Source organism: Platalea leucorodia, assembly GCF_965183815.1.
Source record: "Platalea leucorodia genome assembly, contig: HAP1_HAP1_SCAFFOLD_328, whole genome shotgun sequence".
Taxonomy (NCBI): domain Eukaryota; kingdom Metazoa; phylum Chordata; class Aves; order Pelecaniformes; family Threskiornithidae; genus Platalea; species Platalea leucorodia.
In genome coordinates, this window is record NW_028121249.1 from 25,827 (window position 1) to 42,639 (window position 16,813).

Below are 16,813 nucleotides of genomic sequence, written 5' to 3' on the forward strand. Positions count from 1 at the left end.
TCATAAAATTAGGGTTTTTTTGTCTGAAAACGAGGGTTTTTTTACCATAAAATCAGGTTTTTTAACCTGAAAATGAGGGTTTTTCCTTTGCCTTAAAATGAGGGCTTTTAACCATAAACTGAGGGCTTTTAAACCATAAAATTAAGGTTTTTTACTGTAAAAGGAGGGGTTTTTTTGCCGTAAAATGCTTCTTTTGTGCCATAAAATCCTTCTTTTGCCCCTTTTTTTGGCCAGAAAATGAGGATTTTTTTTGCCTTAAAATGAGGGATTTTTTTTGGCCAGAAAATGAGGGATTTTCCCCATAAAAAGGGTTTATTTAACCATAAAATAAGGTTTTTTTTCCCCTATAAAATGTGGGACTTTGACTGCCTTAAAATGGGGGGGGAGGTGTCATAAAATGCTTTTTTTGCCCCCAAAATCCCTTTTTTGCCCCAAAAATGCTGCTTTTGCCATGTTTGGGGTTTTTTTTTCCATAAAATGAGGGGGTTTTGCCATAAAATTGGGTGTTTTTTTGCCGTAAATTAAATTTTTTCCATAAAATAAGAGGGTTTTTTCCCTTAAAGGACCTTTTTTCCCCCGAAAAATCAGGTTTTTTGGCCATAAAACGAAGGGTTTTTTCAACCTTAAAATAAGGTTTTTTTAAACCATTAAATAAGGTTTTTTTACCGTAAAATGAGGGCTTTTTTTGCCGCAAAATGACTTTTTTTCCCCCCTAAAATGTGGATTTTTTTTTGGCCGTAAAATGAGGATTTTTTTGCCGTAAAATTGGGTATTTTTTTGCCATAAAATGGTTTTTCCCCCCATAAAATAATTTTTTTTTTTCCTTAAATGAGGGGTTTTTTCCCCATAAAATGAGTTGGGTTTTTTTCAATAAAATGAGGTTTTTTTCCCATAAAATTGGGTATTTTTTCCCCATAAAATACCCTTTTCCCCCCATAAACCGAGGGTTTTTTCCCTTAAAATGGCTTTTTTTTTGCCACAAAATGGGAGGGTTTTGCCTTAAAATGAGGAACTTTTTTGCCTTAAAAAAAGGATTTTATTGCTTTAAAATGAGGACTTTTTTTGCCTTAAAATAAGGATTTTTTTGCCTTAAAATGAGGACTTTTTTTGCCTTAAAATAAGGATTTTTTTGCCTCAAAATGAGGATTTTTTTGCCTTAAAATGAGGATTTTTTTGCCATGCAATTGGGTATTTTTTTTTGCGCTAAAATGTTCTTTTTTCCCCCCATAAAATGAAGGGTTTTTTCCTCATAAAATGGGATTTTTTTGCCCTAAAAAGAAGGGTTTTTTACCTTAAATTTTTTGTTGTTGTTGTTTTTTGTTTGGTTGGTTGGTTTTTACCTAAAATGAGGGCTTTTTTGGCCATAAAATTGAATGTTTTTGCCATAAATTCCCCCCCCTCCATAAAATTAGGGATTTTTTTTCCTTGAAATAAGACCTTTTTTCCCCTTAAATGAGTTTTTCCCCCCTAAAATGTTTTTTTTGCCATAAATTTGGGTGTTTTTTGGGCCATAAAATGTGTTGGTTTTTTTCCCCCACGTAAACTGAGAGGATTTTCCCCCAAAATGAGGTTTTTTTCCCCATAAAATGAAGCTTCCCCCCCCTTTTTTTGCCGTAAACCGAGGGCTTTTCAACCACAAAACGAGGTTTTCCACCTGAAAACGGCGACGCTTTTTCTTTGCCGCAACACGAGGGCGCGTTTGCCTCCAACCAAACCTTTATTTTGCCTTAAAATCAACATTTTGAACCCAAACGAGTGGGTTTTTTTTCTTTTTTTGCCACAAACCAAAGTGGTTTTGCCAGAAAATGGAGCTTTTCCCCTCAAAAGACGCGGCGCTCGCCACAAAAAATACCTTCCCTTCTTGCCGGAAACCGGCGATTTTCGTCCCAGCGGCCTTTGAGGCAGAAACTCGAAAATTTTGGGGTAAAGAAGCGAAAATAGCGATTTTTGGGGGTGGTTTTCGTCGCGGCGGGGCGGCGGGAAGCGCAGGGGTTGGGGGGCGGAAACGGGGCGGAAAAAGGGGATTTTGGGGGCTATATTGGGCCAAGTCAAGGCCCGGGCGGTTGCGCGGATGCAAATGTTGGTCGGGTGGGGGTTTTTTTGCTCTAAATCTGCGGGTTTTCGGGGAAAAAAAAGGAGACAGCCCCTCCCTCGCCGCCCCCGGGTAGACCTGGTGGCCGTCCCAACCTTTGCTCTGGGTAGACCTGGTGGCCGGTTGCCCTGGGTAGACCTGGTGGCCCTGGGTAGACCTGGTGGCCGATTGCCCTGGTAGACCTGGTGGCCGGTTGCCCTGGGTAGACCTGGTGGCCGGTTGCTCTGAGTAGACCTGGTGGCCGTCCCCTCCCCTTGGGTGACTGTCCCCCTCCCCTTGGGTAGACCTGGTGGCCGGTTGCCCTGGGTAGACCTGGTGGCCGTCCCCTCCCCTTGGGTGACTGTCCCCCTCCCCTTGGGTAGACCTGGTGGCCGTCCCCTCCCCTTGGGTAGACCTGGTGGCCGGTTGCCCTGGGTAGACCTGGTGGCCAGTTCCCCTGGGACGAGCTGCTGGCCATCCCCAGCCCTGGGGCCACCTGGCGACTGTCCCCTCCCCTTGGCTAGACCTGGTGGCCATCCTGCACCCCCTTGGGTAGCCCTGGTGGCCAGTTGCCTTGTGTAGACCTGGTGGCCAGTTGCCCTGGGTAGACCTGGTGGCCGGCTGCCTTGGGTAGACCTGGTGGCCCGTTGCCCTGGGTAAACCCGGTGGCCAGTCCCCCTCCCCCCCAGGTTGCCCTGCTGACTCGTCCCCTCTCCTCCCATCCACCCCCCCCCCCCCCCCCCAGGTTGCCCTGGTGGCCCCTCCCCTCCTGGCGGCCGCTACCCCACGCCTCGATCTACCCCGGGCATCGTGGGCAACCCCCAATACCCACCCCTCCCCCCCCCCAGCTGGGGGTGCCACCCACCCCTGGGTGCTATCTTAAGGCGCGACACCCGCCTCCGCGTCCCCTGGGGGGGGGGGGGTGGGGGGGGGCAGGAAACATCTGCCGCCGCGGGGGAGGGGAGCACCCAGGCGCTGGCCGCGCCGGGCACCCGGTTTTTCTCTCCGTGCACGCCTGCACCCCGTTTTCCTCGCTGTGCACCCATGCACCCGTGCAACGTCCTCTCCGTGCACCCCGTTTTCTTCTCCGTGCACCCATGCACCCATGCACCCATGCAACGTCCTCTCCGTGCACCCCATTTTCTTCTCCGTGCACCCATGCACCCATGCACCCATGCAACGTCCTCTCCGTGCACGCCTGCACCCCGTTTTCCTCGCTGTGCACCCATGCAACGTCCCCTCCGTGCACCCCGTTTTCTTCTCCATGCACCCATGCACCCATGCACCCGTGCAACGTCCCCTCCGTGCACCCTGTTTTCTTCTCTGTGCACCCATGCACCCATGCACCCATGCAACGTCCTCTCCGTGCACCCCATTTTCTTCTCCGTGCACCCATGCACCCATGCAACGTCCTCTCCGTGCACCCCATTTTCTTCTCCGTGCACCCATGCACCCATGCACCCATGCAACGTCCTCTCCGTGCACGCCTGCACCCCGTTTTCCTCGCTGTGCACCCATGCACCCATGCAACGTCCCCTCCGTGCACCCCGTTTTCTTCTCCATGCACCCATGCACCCGTGCACCCATGCAACGTCCCCTCTGTGCACCCTGTTTTCTTCTCCGTGCACCCATGCACCCATGCACCCATGCAACGTCCTCTCCGTGAACGCCTGCACCCCGTTTGCCTCTCTGTGCACGCATGCACCCATGCAACATCCTCTCTGTGCACCCCATTTTCTTCGTGCACCCATGCAACCGTGCAACGCCCTCTCCGTGCACGCCTGCACCCCGTTTTCTTCTCTATGCACCCGTGCACCCATGCAACGTCCTCTCCGTGCACGCCTGCACCCCGTTTTCCTCGCTGTGCACCCATGCACCCGTGCAACGTCCTCTCCGTGCACCCTGTTTTCTTCTCCATGCACCCATGCACCCATGCACCCATGCACCCGTGCAACGTCCTCTCCGTGCACCCCGTTTTCTTCTCCATGCACCCATGCACCCGTGCACCCATGCAACGTCCCCTCTGTGCACCCTGTTTTCTTCTCCGTGCACCCATGCACCCATGCACCCATGCAACATCCTCTCCGTGCACGCCTGCACCCCGTTTTCCTCTCTATGCACCCATGCACCCGTACAACGTCCTCTCCGTGCACGCCTGCACCCCGTTTTCTTCTCTATGCACCCGTGCACCCATGCAACGTCCTCTCCGTGCACGCCTGCACCCCGTTTTCTTCTCTATGCACCCGTGCACCCATGCAACGTCCTCTCCGTGCACGCCTGCACCCCGTTTTCCTCTCTATGCACCCATGCACCCATGCAACGCCCTCTCCGCACACGCCTGCACCCCGTTTTCCTCGCTGTGCACGCGTGCACCCATGCAAAGTCTCTGTGCACCCCGTTTTCCTCGCCGTGCACCCATGCACCCGTGCAACGCCCTCTCCGTGCACCCCGCTCTCCTCCCCGTGCACGCCCCCCCCGCCCCTCCCCCCCCCCCCGCCCCCTCCCCCCCCCCCCCCCCCCGGGGGGGTTCCGTGTCGCTCCGTGCAAGCAGCCGATGGGGGAGGTGGCCCCGCGTCACCTCGGGGATTGGGGGGAGGGGGGGAGGGGGGGGGGCACACGCCCCTCCCCCCCCTAGACCACGCCCTGGATGACGTTCTTGTAGCCGGGGGCGGGGCCCTGCTTGAGCTGGATGACGGTGGAGAGGAGCCACTTCACCTGCGGGGGGGGGGGGGGGGAGGGGAGGCGGTGGGGTGGGGTGGCCCCCCAGCCCCCCCAGCCGGGCAGCTGTCCGTCTGCCTGCCCCGCGAGGTGGCCATCCGTCCATCTGCCCGTCCGTCTGGTTGTCCGTCCATCCGTCCATCCATCCGTCCATCCATCCGTCCATCTACCTGTCCATCTGGTTGTCCATCCATCCCACCACCCATCCGTCTGGTTGTCCATCTAGGTGTCCATCCATCCATCCATCTACCTGTCCGTCTGGTTGTCCGTCCGTCCATCCATCCATCCGTCCCACCATCCGTCCGTCCATCCGTCCATCTACCTGTCCATCTAGGTGTTCATCTACCCATCCATCTACTTCTCCATCCGTCTGGTTGTCCATCTAGGTGTCCATCCGTCCGTCCATCCATCCGTCCGTCTGTCCCACCATCCATCCATCTACCTGTCCGTCTGGTTGTCCGTCCATCCGTCCATCCATCCGTCCATCCGTCCGTCCATCCATCCGTCCATCTACCTGTCCATCTAGGTGTTCATCTACCCATCCATCTACTTCTCCATCCGTCTGGTTGTCCATCTAGGTGTCCATCCATCCATCCATCCATCCGTCCGTCTGTCCCACCATCCATCCATCTACCCATCCATCTGGTTGTCCATCTAGTTGTCCATCCGTCCATCCATCCATCCATCCATCCGTCTACTTCTCCATCCATCTGGTTGTCCATCCATCCCACCACCCATCCGTCTGGTTGTCCATCTAGGTGTCCATCCATCCATCCATCCATCTACCTGTCCGTCTGGTTGTCCATCAAGTTGCCCATCTACCCCTCCCTCTAGTTCTCCAGCCATCTGCTTGTCCACCTGCCTGTCCATCTGGTTGTCCGTCCGTCCGTCCGTCCGTCCGTCCATCCATCCATCCATCCATCCATCCATCCATCCATCCATCCATGCGTCTGTCCCACCATCCATCCATCTACCTGTCCATCTGGTTGTCCGTCTGGTTGTCCAGCCATCCCACCCCCCCCCATCTGCTTGTCCATCTACCTGTCCATCCTTCCGTCCGTCCTTCCGTCCACCCCCCCCCCAGAGGACCTCCCCCCCCCCCACCTTGAAGAGGGTGACGGTGGCGCTGTAGCAGACGCTGAGGAGGAAGAGGGTGATGAAGACGGCGATGGTGTCCCAGGGGCCGTTGGACTTCTCGGGGTCGGCGTGGCAGAAGTCTTCGGGCAGGCTGAACTCTGGGGGGGAGGAGGGAGAGGGTCAGCGGCCGGCAGCTGCCCGTCCCTCTGCCCGTCCCTCTGCCCGTCCCTCTGCCCGTCCCGCTGCCCGTCCCGCTGCCTGTCCCTCTGCCCGTCCCTCTGCCTGTCCCTCTGCCTGTCCCTCTGCCCGTCCTGCTGCCTGTCCCTCTGCCTGTCCCTCTGCCTGTCCCGCTGCCCGTCCCGCTGCCTGTCCTCGCTGCCCTCTGCTGCCCCACCCTTGGGCCATCCGGGGATCTACCCAGGCTTCCACCCACCAATCAACCATCCAAACAACCAACCAACCGCCCAACCAGCCAACCGTCCAACCAACCACACAACCAACCAACCACTGAACCACCCAACCAACCACTCAACCAACCACCCAACCACTCAACCAACCATCCAACCACCCAACCACCCAAACAACCACCTAACCAACCACCCACCCAACCAACCACCCGTCCAACCACCCAACCACCCAACCAACCTCCACGCCACACAGCCAACCACCCAACCAACCACACACCCAACCACCCAACCACACAACCACCCAACCACGCACCCAACCACGCACCCACTCGCCCAACCAACCACCCAACCACGCACCCACACAACCAACCTCCACACCACACAGCCAACCATGCACCCAACCACCCAACCACACACCCACGCACCCAACCACGCACCCAACCACCCAACCAATCACCCAACCACACAACCACCCAACCACGCACCCAACCACCCAACCACTCAACCACGCACCCACGCGCCCAACCAACCACACAACCAACCACCCAACCACCACGCCACACAGCCAACCACGCACCCAACCACTCAACCACGCACCCACACACCCAACCACCCACCCAACCACGCACCCAACCACCCACCCACGCACCCAACCACCCAACCACGCACCCAACCACCCAACCACGCACCCAACCACTCAACCACGCACCCACGCACCCAAACACACACCCAACCACGCACCCAACCACGCACCCAACCACGCACCCAACCACGCAACCACGCAACCACGCACCCAACCACACACCCAACCACGCACCCAACCACGCACCCACCCACCCAACCACGCACCCAACCACGCACCCAACCACGCACCCAACCACGCACCCAACCACGCACCCAACCACGCAACCACGCAACCACGCACCCAACCACACACCCAACCACGCACCCAACCACGCACCCAACCACGCACCCAACCACGCAACCACGCACCCAACCACACACCCAACCACGCACCCAACCACGCACCCACCCACCCAACCACGCACCCAACCACGCACCCAACCACGCACCCAACCACGCACCCAACCACGCACCCAACCACGCAACCACGCAACCACGCACCCAACCACACACCCAACCACGCACCCAACCACGCACCCAACCACGCACCCAACCACGCACCCACCCACCCAACCACGCACCCAACCACCCAACCACGCACCCACGCACCCAACCACGCACCCAACCACGCACCCAACCACGCACCCAACCACCCACCCAACCACGCACCCACGCACCCAACCACGCACCCAACCACGCACCCAACCACCCAACCACGCACCCACGCACCCAACCACGCACCCAACCACCCAACCACGCACCCACGCACCCAACCACGCACCCAACCACGCACCCAACCACGCACCCACGCACCCACCCACCCAACCACGCACCCACGCACCCAACCACGCACCCAACCACGCACCCACGCACCCAACCACCCACCCAACCACGCACCCACGCACCCAACCACGCACCCAACCACGCACCCAACCACCCACCCAACCACCCACCCAACCACGCACCCACGCACCCAACCACGCACCCACGCACCCAACCACGCACCCAACCACGCACCCACGCACCCAACCACGCACCCAACCACCCAACCACGCACCCACGCACCCAACCACGCACCCAACCACGCACCCAACCACGCACCCACGCAACCGCCCACCCCCCAACCACCACCGCCCCCCCCGGCTCCCCACCCATAAGCCCCCCTCCCCCACCCTGGGGGGGGTGGAAGGGGGAGGGCGTGGCCTCGGGGGGGGGGTGGGGCTACCATCGCCCCCCTCCAGCCACTCAGCTCCCGGGGGTTCCCGCCCACCCAGGAGGCGCCGGCCCCACCCCCCTGGCTCTCCCGCCGTCTCCCATGGGTGCTGCCCCCGAGGATGAGGAGGAACCTCCCCGTCCTCTCCGCCCGTCCGTCTGTCCACGCGCCCGTCCGCCCGCCCATCCACCCGTCCGTCCGTCCGCCCAGCCGCCATGTTTGATGTCTCCTCATCCACCCGTCCATCCATCCGTCCACCCAGCCGCCATGTTTGACGTCTCCCCGTCCGTCCGTCCATCTGTCCGTTCACCCTCCCCATCCCTGCTGTCTCCCCACCCCCGCCCGCCACCCCTCCCCCCCCCCCCCAACATCTCCCCTCCCCCCCCCCACGGCGCTCAGAGGCAGACGCCAGCCTGACTTCTTCTCCTTTATTCGCCCACCCGAGACAGGGGGGAGGACCAAGATGGCGGCGCCACCGAGGGGGCGGAGCCACCAAGGGGGTGGTGCCATCGGGGGGGGAGGGAGGGACGCCGCCAAGATGGCGGTGCCATCGGGGGGGGGGGTGTGTGCCATCGAGGGGGTGGTGCCGTCAAGGGGATGATGCCATCAAGGGGGTGGTGCCGTCAAGATGGCGGCGCCATGGAGGGGGTGGTGCCACCGAGATGGCGGCGCCGTCAAGATGGCGGCGCCATCGAGGCGATGGGGCCACCTAAGATGGAGGAGCCCCCAAGCCGGCCCGCGCCACCAAGATGACGATGCCACCGCCGCGGCCACGCCACCGCCACGGCGACGCCACCGCCACGGCCCCGCCCCCAAGACGGCGGCCCCGCCCCCAAGATGGCCGCCGCCTCACTTTTTACCGGGGTTCCTGTTGACGCTACGTTGGATGAACTTCATGGGCAAGCCCTCGTGGACCACCATGCAGACGTAGGTGGTCCCCCGCTGCCACTCCGCCCGCTCGACGGCCAATCGGCTGTAGAGGAAGTAGGAGGCGTCCCCTCCCTTCTCCTTGATTGGCTGGAGGGTGTCGGAGGAGGCGGGGCTTAAGGTCTCCTGGTTCTTCTGCCACTCCACCGAGACGTCCTCGGGGTAGAAGCCCCGCACCAGGCAGGTCAAGGTCAGCGTGGGCCGGGTGCCGCTCAGCTCCTCGGGGGGCGGGGCCAGCAGGTAGACGCTGGGGGCCAAGCGCTTGCCTGGGGGGGGAGGGGGAGGGGTCAGTGGGGCGGGGGGCGGGGGGAGCGGGGGCGAGGCAACGCAAGGGGCGGGGGATGGAAGGCGCCGCGTCGGGGTGCAATGCAACGCAAGAGATGCGCGATGCAACGCAACCTGTGCACGCTGCAACTCATCGCGGTGCAACGCAATGCAAAATACGTGCGAGGCAATGCAACCTCTGCACGCTGCACCGCGTCGCGGTGCAATGCAATGCAAAATGCGTGCGAGGCAATGCAACCTCTGCACGCTGCAATGCGTCGCGATGTGATGCGATGCAAGATATGCGCGATGCAACGCAACCTCTGCACGCTGCAACTCATTGTGCTGCAACGCAAGAGTTGCACGAGGCAATGCAACCTCTGCACGCTGCACCGCGTCGGGGTGCAATGCAATGCAAGAGATGCGCGATGCAATGCAACCTCTGCACGCTGCACCGCGTCGGGGTGCAATGCAATGCAAAATACGTGCGAGGCAATGCAACCTCTGCACGCTGCACCGCGTCGGGGTGCAATGCAATGCAAGATATGCACGATGCAACGCAACCTCTGCACGCTGCAACTCATTGTGCTGCAACGCAAGAGTTGCACGAGGCAATGCAACCTCTGCACGCTGCACCGCGTCAGGGTGCAATGCAATGCAAGAGATGCGCGATGCAATGCAACCTCTGCACGCTGCACCGCGTCGGGGTGCAATGCAATGCAAGAGATGCGCGATGCAATGCAACCTCTGCACGCTGCGACGCGTCGGGGTGCAATGCAATGCAAGATCCGCGCGATGCAACGCGTCGCAACGCGACGCAGTGCCAACCCCGCCCCCCCCCCCCGCCCGCCCCTCCCCCGCCCCGGGCCCTACCGGCTTTCTTGCTGAGGCTGCGGGCGATGGGGGAGGGCAGCTCGGCGTGGCTGATGGTGCAGGTGAAGCTCTCGCCGCTCTCCCACTCGTGGGTGCTGATGGGGACCACGCTGGTGGCCGTGAAGGTGCCGTTGAACTGGGCCTTCAGGTCGAGGGGGCGGGGCCGGAGGCTGCCCCCGCCTTTCTTGCTCCAAGTCACCACCAGTCCCTCGTCACTGGGCAAACTGGTGGCCAGGCAGGTGAGTCTGGGGCTCTGGGAGACGTAGAGGTCCGAGGGGGCCGGGGGGAGGACGAAGACGCGGATGTTGCTGGCGTCCGGGGGGGAACCTGGGGGGGGAGGGGGCGGGGGTGAAGCCCATGGAGATGCCACCACCCCAAAGCCACGTGGGGTGAAGCCCATGGAGATGCCACCACCCCAAAGCCACGTGGGGTGAAGCCCATGGAGATGCCACCACCCCTAAAGCCACGTGGGGTGAAGCCCATGGAGATGCCACCAAGCCTGGAGCCATGGGAGGTCAACCCATGGAGATGCCACCACCCCAAAGCCACGTGGGGTGAAGCCCATGGAGATGCCACCACCCCAAAGCCACGTGGGGTGAAGCCCATGGAGATGCCACCACCCCTAAAGCCACGTGGGTGAAGCCCATGGAGATGCCACCACTCCAAAGCCACGTGGGTGAAGCCCATGGAGATGCCACCACCCCAAAGCAACTTGGGGTCAAGCCAAGAGGGGCGGAGACCCCCAAAGCCACATGGGAACCCCACGGAGATGCCACCACCCAACACAACATGGGATGAACCCATGGAGATGCCACCACCCAACACAACATGGGGTGACCCCATGGAGATGCCACCAACCCAAGGCATCTGGGGAACCCCATGGAGATGCCACCACCCAACATGAGGTGACCCCATGGAGATGCCACCACCCAACACAACATGGGGTGACCCCATGGAGATGCCACCACCCAACACAACATGGGGTGACCCCACGGAGATGCCACCACCCAACACAACGTGGGGTGACCCCATGGAGATGCCACCACCCAACACAACGTGGGGTGACCCCACGGAGATGCCACCACCCAACACAACATGGGGTGACCCCATGGAGATGCCACCACCCAACACATCGTGGGGTGACCCCATGGAGATGCCACCACCCAACACAACACGAGGTGACCCCATGGAGATGCCACCAACCCAAGGCATCTGGGGAACCCCATGGAGATGCCACCACCCAAGGCATCATGGGGTGACCCCATGGAGATGCCACCACCCAGGGCATCATGGGAACCCCATGGAGATGCCACCACCCAACACATCATGGGATGAACCCATGGAGATGCCACCACCCAAGGCATCATGGGATGAACCCATGGAGACGCCACCACCCAACACAACGTGGGATGAACCCATGGAGATGCCACCACCCAAGGCATCATGGGATGAACCCATGGAGACGCCACCACCCAACACAACGTGGGATGAACCCATGGAGATGCCACCACCCAACACAACATGGGATGAACCCATGGAGACGCCACCACCCAGGGCATCATGGGAACCCCATGGAGATGCCACCACCCAAGGCATCATGGGGTGACCCTAGGGACACGCCACCACCCAGGGCATCATGGGAACCCCCCGCAGATGCCCCCCCCCCCCCGGCGGAACTCACTCAAGCACTTGTGGCCGGTGACCTCCTGCACGCTGCTGGAGGCGGGGTGGGTGACCCTGCAGACGTAGGTCTTCTCCTGCCAGTCCTCCAAGGAGACGTTGAGGCGGGCGCTGGTGCGGAAGGTGCCGCCGGCGGCTTCGGGTTCAACGGGGGCGGGGGCGGGGGCGGGCGAGAAGGGTTGGTCGTCCACCAGCCATTGGAGCGTCAGCGGGGGCGGGGCGAAGCCGGTGACGAGGCAGAGGAGCTGGACGGTGGCGGCGTCGCAGGCGTGGTAGAAGGAGGTGGTGGGGACCTTGGTGGGGGGGGTGACTGGGGGGGGGGGGGGAGGGGCGGGGTCAAGGGCGTCGCCAGCTCCAGGCGCCAGGCGGTTGCAGGCTTGCGGCGCGGGAGCAAAGGGGGCTGCTGCGACCGCGGCCGTGCAACCGGCGTCGCCGTGCGACCGCGACCCTGCGACCGCGGCCCTGCGACCGCGACCCTGCGACCGGCATCGCCGTGCAACCGCGACCCTGCAACCGGCATCGCCGTGCAACCGCGACCCTGCAACTGCGACCCTGCAACCGGCATCGCCGTGCAACCGCGACCCTGCAACCACGACCCTGCAACCGGCATCGCCGTGCAACCGCGACCCTGCGACCGCGACCCTGCGACCGCGGCCCTGCGACTGCAACGCTGCAACCGGCATCGCCGTGCAACCACGACCATGCAACTGCAACCCTGCAACCGGCATCGCCGTGCAACCGCGACCCTGCAACTGCGACCCTGCAACCGGCATCGCCGTGCGACCGCGACCCTGCAACTGCAACCCTGCAACCGGCGTCGCCGTGCAACCGCGACCCTGCAACTGCGACCCTGCAACCGGCATCGCCGTGCAACCGCGACCATGCAACCACGACCCTGCAACCGGCGTCGCCGTGCAACTGCGACCCTGCAACTGCGACCCTGCAACCGGCATCGCCGTGCAACTGCGACCCTGCAACTGCAACCCTGCAACTGCAGCCCTGCAGCCTTGCAAGCGCCGTCCCCGGGCAACTGCAACCATTGCCATGCAAGAGCAAAGGCCGCTGCTGCAATTGCAACCCCGCAACCTTGCTGTGATGCAAAAGCAAAGCATCCCACTGCAATTGCAACCCCGCTACCGCCATCCCCGTGCAACTGCAACCATTGCAACGCAAAAGCAAAGGCCGCTGCTGCAATTGCAACCCTGCAACCTTGCTGCGATGCAAGAGCAAAGGCTCCTGCTGCAATTGCAACCCCACAACCGCCATCCCCGTGCAACTGCAACCATTGCAACACAAAAGCAAAGGCTGCTGCTGCGATTGCAACCCCGCAACCTTGCTGCGACGCAAGAGCAAAGGCTCCCGCTGCAATTGCAACCCCACAACCGCCATCCCCGTGCAACTGCAATGGCTGCAATGCAAAAGCAAAGGCCGCTGCTGCGATTGCAACCCCGCAACCTTGCTGCGATGCAAGAGCACAGGCTCCTGCTGCAATTGCAACCCCGCAACCTCGCTGTGATGCAAAAGCAAAGGCTCCTGCTGCGATTGCAACCCCGCAACCTTGCTGCGACGCAAGAGCAAAGGCTCCCGCTGCAATTGCAACCCCGCTACCGCCATCCCCGTGCAACTGCAATGGCTGCAACGCAAAAGCAAAGGCCGCTGCTGCAATTGCAACCCTGCAACCTCACTGCGACGCAAAAGCAAAGGCTCCTGCTGCGATTGCAACCCCGCAACCTTGCTGCGATGCAAAAGCAAAGGTTCCCACTGCAATTGCAACCCTGCAACCTCACTGCGACGCAAAAGCAAAGGCTCCTGCTGCGATTGCAACCCCGCAACCTTGCTGCGATGCAAGAGCAAAGGCTCCCGCTGCAATTGCAACCCCACAACCGCCATCCCCGTGCAACTGCAACCATCGCAACGCGAAAGCAAAGGCCGCCGCTGCGCCTGCGGCCCCGCAGCCTCGCGGCGCCGCGGGCGGGTGCCGCCGCCGCCCCCTTACCCGGGACGTCTTTGCTCTGGGTGAAGCCGGAGGGCGGGTGGCGGACGGTGCAGCGCAGGCGGGCGGGGCGGCCGGAGGCGACGCTGACTTGGCTGCCCAGGACGTAGAGGCCGGTGGGGCGGAGGGCGGGGGGAAAATGGCGGGCGGTGGCGGGGGAGGAGCCGCTGTCCCAGGTCACCGTCACCGGCTGCGGGAAGTAACCGTCCACCAAACAGGCCGCCACCACGCCGGTGCCGGTGCCGCCGCCGCAGGCCGTCAAGGGGAAGATGGCGGGCGACGTCACCTTGGCTGGGGGGGGGGGGAGGGGAGACACAAATTGGGGGGGGGGGAGGGGTTAATTGGCACCCGTCTGCACCCGTTTTCGTAGCCGTCGGGGTTCAGGGCACCCCAGGGCGGCTTCTGGGCAGCCTGATGGCACCCCGAGGCGCCCCAAGGGCACCCATGGGCGCCCCAAGGCACCCATGGGCCCCCTAAGGGCACCCGTGGGCCCCCCAAGGCACCCATGGGCCCCCCAAGGGACCTCCATGCACCCTAAGGGCACCCCAAGGGCACCCATGGGCCCCCCAAAGCCCCTCTGTGCCCCCTAAGAGCACCCATGTGCCCCCCAAGGCACCCATGGGCCCCCCAAGGGACCTCCATGCACCCCAAGGGCACCCATGGGCACCCTAAGGGCACCCGTGGGCCCCCCAAGGGACCTCTGTGCCCCCTAAGAGCACCCCAAGGGCACCCATGGGCGCCCCAAGGCCGCTCTCTGCCCCCTAAGAGCACCCGGGGCACCCATGGGCCCCCCAAGACACCTCCATGCACCCTAAGAGCACCCCAAGGGACCCCTCTGCACCCCAAAGCCCCTCTGTGCCCCCTAAGAGCACCCATGGGCCCCCTAAGAGCACCCATGGGCCCCCCAAGGGACCTCCATGCACCCTAAGGGCACCCCAAGGGCACCCATGGGCCCCCCAAAGCCCCTCTGTGCCCCCTAAGAGCACCCTAAGGGCACCCATGGGGACCTCAAAGCCCCTCTCTGCCCCCTAAGAGCACCCATGGGCCCCCCAAGGCACCCATGGGCCCCCCCAAGGGACCTCCATGCACCCTCATTGACCCCCTGCCCCATAGGGACCCTCCTGCCCAATAGGGACCCCATAGGGACCCCACACTACAGCTGAGCTCCCCCTGCCCCATAGGGACCCCTGCCCCATAGGGACCCCCTGCTCCAGCCTTGCTATCCCCTGCCCTATAGGAACCCCCTGCCCCATAGGGACCTTCCTGCCCCATAGGGACCCCATAGGGACCCCACACTACAGCTGAGCTCCCCCTGCCCCATAGGGACCCCTGCCCCATAGGGACCCCCTGCTCCAGCCTTGCTATCCCCTGCCCTATAGGAATCCCCTGCCCTATAGGAACCCCCTGCCCCATAGGGACCTTCCTGCCCCATAGGGACCCCATACTGCAGCTTAGCTCCCCTCTGTGCTCCCCTGCCCCATAGGGACCCTCCTGCCCCATAGGGATCCTCCTGCCCCATAGGGACCCCACACTACAGCTTAGCTCCCCCTGCCCTATAGGGACCCCTGCCCCATAGGGATCCTCCTGCCCCATAGGGACCCCACACTACAGCTGACCTCCCCCTGCCCCATAGGGACCCCTGCCCCATAGGGACCCCTGCCCTATAGGGTTCCCTGCCCCATAGGGACCCTCCTGCCCCATAGGGACCCCTGCCCTATAGGGTTCCCTGCCCCATAGGGACCCTCCTGCCCCATAGGGACCCCATAGGGACCCCACACTACAGCTGAGCTCCCCCTGCCCCATAGGGATCCCCTGCCCCATAGGGACCCTCCTGCCCCATAGGGACCCCCTGCTCCAGCCTTGCTATCCCCTGCCCTATAGGAATCCCCTGCCCTATAGGGACCCCCCTGCCCCATAGGGACCTTCCTGCCCCATAGGGACCCCATACTGCAGCTTAGCTCCCCTCTGTGCTCCCCTGCCCCATAGGGACCCCCCTGCTCCAGCCTTGCTATTCCCTGCCCTATAGGAACCCCCTGCCCTATAGGAACCTTCCTGCCCCATAGGGACCCCTTACTGCAGCTTAGCTCCCCTCTGTGCTCCCCTGCCCCATAGGGACCCTCCTGCCCCATAGGGATCCCCCTGCCCCATAGGGACCCCACACTACAGCTTAGCTGCCCCCTGCCCCATAGGGATCCCTGCCCCATAGGGACCCCCTGCCCCATAGGGACCCCCTGCTCCACCTCAGCTACCCACTGCCCCATAGGGACCCCTGCCCCATAGGGACCCCTACCCCATAGGGCCCCTATACCACAGCTTAGCTCCCCCTGCCCCATAGGGACCCTCCTGCCCCATAGGATCCCCTGCCCCATAGGGACCCCCTGCTCCAGCCTTGCTATCCTCTGCCCTATAGGAACCCCCTGCCCTATAGGGACCCCTGCCCCATAGGGACCTTCCTGCCCCATAGGGACCCCATACTGCAGCTTAGCTCCCCTCTGTGCTCCCCTGCCCCATAGGGACCCCCTGCCCCATAGGGACCTCCTGCCCCATAGGGCCCCCTACCCTATAGGGCCCCTATACCACAGCTGAGCTCCCCCTGCCCCATAGGGACCCTCCTGCCCCATAGGGACCCCACCCTATAGGGACCCTATACCACAGCTTAGCTGCCCCCTGCCCTATAGGGTTCCCTGCCCCATAGGGATCCCTGCCCCATAGGGACCCTATACCACAGCTTAGCTCCCCCTGCCCCATAGGGATCCCTGCCCCATAGGGATCCCTGCCCTATAGGGACCCCACACTACAGCTTAGCTGCCCCCTGCCCCATAGGAACCCCTGCCCTATAGGAACCCCTGCCCCATAGGGACCCTATACCACAGCTTAGCTCCCCCCTGTGCTCCCCTGCCCTATAGGATACCGTGCCCCATAGGAACCCCGGCCCCATAGAGACCCCTGCCCTATAGGGACCCCTT

At 61.9% G+C, this 16,813-nt stretch overlaps 1 gene segment (V, D, J or C); it reads right to left on the reverse strand.

Annotated features, from left to right (window-relative positions):
- Nucleotides 1-4,702: 4,702 nt before the first annotated feature.
- LOC309604067 (immunoglobulin heavy constant gamma 2-like) lies at nucleotides 4,703-16,449 on the reverse strand. The segment is given in 7 exons: nucleotides 16,425-16,449; nucleotides 13,851-14,138; nucleotides 11,856-12,164; nucleotides 10,175-10,501; nucleotides 8,971-9,303; nucleotides 5,894-6,024; nucleotides 4,703-4,786 (listed from the first exon to the last, which is right to left on the reverse strand).
- Nucleotides 16,450-16,813: the final 364 nt, after the last annotated feature.